Source organism: Penaeus monodon, chromosome 17 (genome assembly GCF_015228065.2).
Source record: "Penaeus monodon isolate SGIC_2016 chromosome 17, NSTDA_Pmon_1, whole genome shotgun sequence".
Taxonomy (NCBI): Eukaryota; Metazoa; Arthropoda; class Malacostraca; order Decapoda; family Penaeidae; genus Penaeus; species Penaeus monodon.
In genome coordinates, this window is record NC_051402.1 from 431,489 (window position 1) to 436,488 (window position 5,000).

Genomic DNA, 5,000 nt, shown 5'->3' on the forward strand with positions numbered 1-5,000 from the left:
ATTATTATTATTATTATTATTATTATTATTATTATTATTATTATCATTATTAGTAGTAATAGTATCATTGGTAGTAGTAGAAGTATCATTATTATTATTATCATTATTATTGTTATTATTATCATTATAATTATTAAAAGTCATTATTATCATTATCATCATCATCATCATCATCATCATCATAATAATAATAATACTTATTATCATTATTATTATTATCATTATCATTATTATTACATTTTAATATTATTAGAAATCATTATCATTATAGGTAGCAGTAGTAGTACTATTATTAGTAGTATTACTATTATTATCACTATCATTATCATTATTATCACTATCATTATCATTATTATCATTGTTATCATCATTATTATTACTATTATTATTATCATTATCATTACTATCATTATTTTTTTTTCTTTATTATTATTATTATTATTATTATTATTATTATTATGTTGTTGTTGTTGTTGTTGTTGTTGTTGTTCTTGATATTATGATTAATATTGTCATCATTAGTGATATTATCTATATCATTATTACTAATATTATAATTGTTGTTATTGCTGTTCTTTTGTTGTTGTTGTTATTACTATTATTATTACTATTATTATTATTGTTATCATTATTATTATTACTATTATTATTATCATTATTATTAGTAGTAACAGTAATAATATTATTGATGATTACAGTAATAGTAATTATTATCAATAATAACAGTAACGATGATGATAATGATGATCATGATGATAATAATAATACTGATAGTAATAATAATAGCAAATATTATTATTATCATTATCATTATCATTATTATTATTATTATTATTATTATCATCATCATCATCATTATTATTGTTGTTGTTATTATCATTATTATTATTATCATTATCATTATCATCACCATCATCATCATCATCATCATCATCATCATCATCATCATCATCATCATCATCATCATCATAATTGCATCATTCTTATTATATCATTATTATTGTCATTATAATAATAATAATTATTTATTATTATTATTATTATTATTATTATTATTTTTTTATTATAATTTATTATTATTGTTGTTGTTGCTGTTGCTGATATTGTTATCATTATTATTATCATCATAATCATCATTAACTGCAACAACTCAAATCATTTTCGTTACTGTTATCATTATCGTTATTACTATCATCATTAATACTAGTATTACAAGTATCATTATCGTTAGCATCAGTACTGTTATCATCATATCATTAATATCATTACCTTGTTTTGTCTAATATTATTATTTTCATGAATATTAATATCCTTATTATCATTGTCATATTTAACTTATTCATTATCACAATTACTATTATCATTACCATTATTGTCATTTTTATCATCATTATCATTATTACTATTCATTATTATTATTATTATTATTATTATTATTATTATTATTATTATTATTATTATCTTCATTATTATTATTATTATCATCACCATTATTATCATTTCTAGTAGTAATAGTAGTATAAGCATCATTACTATTATTATCATCTGTCATTATTATCATTATCAATATTGTTATAATTATTTTCATTATCATTATTGTGATCATTATTATTTTATCATCGCTATTAATATCATTATTGTTGTTGCTGGGTTGCTTTGTTAAATCATTCTTAGCGTTATTACGATCATTCTTAATGTTATTATTATGCTCCTGATACAAATATTTCCCCCCGTTCTATATATACCACATGAATCCGTGTGTTATTGGCTCCAGCAGTTCAGCGGACTGGAATCTCCTACTGTTAATATATAAAGGAAAAACAATAGTCTATGTACTAACAACAGATAAATTTACAAAAGGGCAAACAATGGCCTATGTACAGCAGATAATTTGCAAAAGTCATGCAGAAGTAGCCTCTCTTATAATAAAAGATATTTTGTAAAAGGCAAACTGAGGTCTAATAAAACAAACAATCCTAATAAAATATGCAATGATTCATTCCTTACGAGTAACCAAAAATCTGCTCATCGCTATTTGAAACAGAACAACCCCCATCAACAGATTTTTAAAAAAACAGCCCTTACTTTAAAACGGGAGCTGAGATGTCGAACGTATTTACCCAGCGTTCACTGACAGTCTTCTGGTCAAACGCAGGATAATCCGCGAGTTTTAACGTTGGACGTGCCTGTACAGTAAGCTAAAGTTATGCTAGTACACGACCCTCACTCACATGGGTTGGGGAACTACTGAACTTCTCTGCTTTGGACCCTCACGGACAGGAAAGATTTTGGTGCGTTTAGTGAGAAATAAAGATAGATGGTTTGTTGTTTTTGATGTGATGAACCCTCGAGGCTTTTTTCGGAACATTTAGTGCCATGGAAGAAGAATACAGTAAAGTAATTATTTATTGTATTATTTTAACGAATATTTTATTTAATATTCTGTAACCTGACCAGTTCGGGCGTGCACGGTATACGTTTAAAATTATCAAAATCTAATAAGGGTGATCTGACAATGCATCATCGCTTGATTTTCACTTTTATGGACAAATTCCTCTATTTTACGATCTGCTTAAATGGACAACGCATAATCCTGCTGAAGATAAAGATAGGAAAGATAAGATTGTACATTCCGATAGAATTCGGGGGACTACCTGGCTTGTCAACCTTATCGCTACTGATACCGTGTAAACCTCCCCCTTTTCCTCCCTTTCCCGCTGCCCTACTACTGTGCCTACGTTTCTTAGCTACACCCCAGGTCCTCCCTAACTACACCTTTGACATGTTCATTCTCTTGAGCTTGGTTATCATCTTATCCCTTGTCTTTCGGTGGAAATGTCCGTGCATATCCGTTCTTCATTTTCTCTTTTCTTTACAAGAAAGGGCAATTTCCTGGGTTTTCCAAGAAATGTAGTCACTTGTTTGTTGAACGATATATATATATTTATTTTTTTTATCTTAATATTTGTGCTACCATAGTCCTGTCATTGCTTTAAGAAAATAGGATGCTATCAAAAGAAATGCATAATTATGTACTGGTAAACGAGCAAACCACAACACACACAGTAGTATGCAAAACACTGATATGGCTAAAGGAAAACATCCAGTGTGATTTTCTCCCAGACGAGTGTTATTTATTTATCTATTATTTGGCACACGTAAGTGATAGCTAGTAAAGATCAGGAAAAAAAAAGTCTGCTAATAAAGATGGAATTTCGTGTTCTAATATGAGGCTTTAAAATAGTTTTCGTGTTTACAGCGAACCAGTGCGCAGTTGGGCATGTGTTTGGATGATTAAATTAGTTAAACTGATACTAGCATTCTTTGCATATCCATTTACAACATAATGCGTGCTAGGAAACAGAGTATTGTTGATGAAAGACCAAAAATTCAGGTCAGATCGTGGCCTACGAATTCTCATAGAGTTGCCTCTATTAACGGGGCACAGTTCACCCCTTAAACGAGCATTAGAAATTAAGTGCAGCTCTTTTCACAAATGGACAACGGTGATTAAAACAACTCCAGGGTAAATGGCGAAAGGAAAATGAAAAAGGCGAAGAGGTAGTCAGTAGATGACTTCATAATGGCCTTCTGGTTAACTCGGAGCATATTTTCTTAGAAACACCGATCAGCAAAATTATGGAGGCAAATTCCATTGTTGTTTCTAAAATGTTAAACTCAACCATACCAAAAAAAAATGTGTCTTGGGACTGAAAATAGGCGGGTATAATACATGCGTTCGGAGAAGGAATGAAAAGATACGCGGCGGATGGTATTATATCTTATCTGCGGAAGAGCAAGACATTTTTAGGAAACAAAGTTCGGTATCCCAGTATCTATTAACGCAATAAAAAAAAACTGATGTGCCCTTCTCCAGTCACCTATCCTGCCCGTAGTGATCAAGATCAAGACATGTAAGTGTATACTTGCAGTAAACCATGACAAGCCAAAACGGATTTGCCAGCAATAGCCAACCGATGTGTGATGCCCCCGGTGACTTCGCATATTAGCTCCATGGTCAACCTACGGACGCAGTTCTAAATAGCTGAAACGAGTTAGGTCTTATATTTGTAAGGAACGGGGGAAGCAAATCTCGCTGAACTGAACTGGAACCATTAGAACAGGGGTTCCCAACCTGGGGGCCAGGGGCTACTTTCTGGGGCCCATGGGGTAAATGTGAAAATTTTGACGTCGAATTAAACTGAATTTTATTTCACCTACAATGCCTACATATAATTTTCTCTCGCGTATCAATAAATTTTAATTTTTCCATAAAGTATTCTTGTCCTACAGCTATTGACATTACACTATTCATAACTAGTAATAACTGAATCTGCTAAGATGACAGTCACCAAACGGGGCCATGGAGATTGTAATATTCGAGGGATCACGGAATGAAAAAAGTTGGGAACCACTGCATTAGAAGGCATAGCTTGACCATTACTCAAGAGCACCATGTCACAATTGGACACTCGCTCTCACAATAAGAACTCTCCTCTCCCACGCTCTGCAAGCAGGACCTGTGTATACCATGACACTCAATTTTTGTACTACAATTCATCTGCCACTAATAAAACCATAAATACAACAAAGATGAATAAATAACTGTCTCTCTCAAATCAGAACCATTGGCACATGTTTATGTGGTGGTTACTTGTCGGTGTCGTGAGATATATCATATCTACAGTCAAAGTGCATATACATACATACATATATATATATATATATATATATATATATATATATATATATATATATATATATATATATATATATATTCTCTTTAAAGAGACTCGTTCACGCGTGTGCCAACTTTGATTATTTAGCTTAGTATAATCATCGGTTATCGTTAAGTTTCCTATCCTTACAAAATTACCAGGTTTATACGGCAGGATCTCACAACTAGATCTTTTTAACTAAGTTTGTCATTCAGTAATTAAAGTAAAAGGATAATTATTCGGTTGTTTTAGTGATAGGCAATTGGCTTTTTTTTTTATTAC

General features: G+C 30.7%; 1 protein-coding gene across 1 annotated transcript in view; it reads right to left on the reverse strand.

Moving 5' to 3' along the window:
* The window catches only part of LOC119583416 (vesicle-associated membrane protein 3-like), a 17,153-nt gene that overhangs the window by 4,728 nt on the left and 7,425 nt on the right, over nucleotides 1–5,000 (reverse strand). The gene's annotated exons all lie outside the window — the stretch shown is intronic.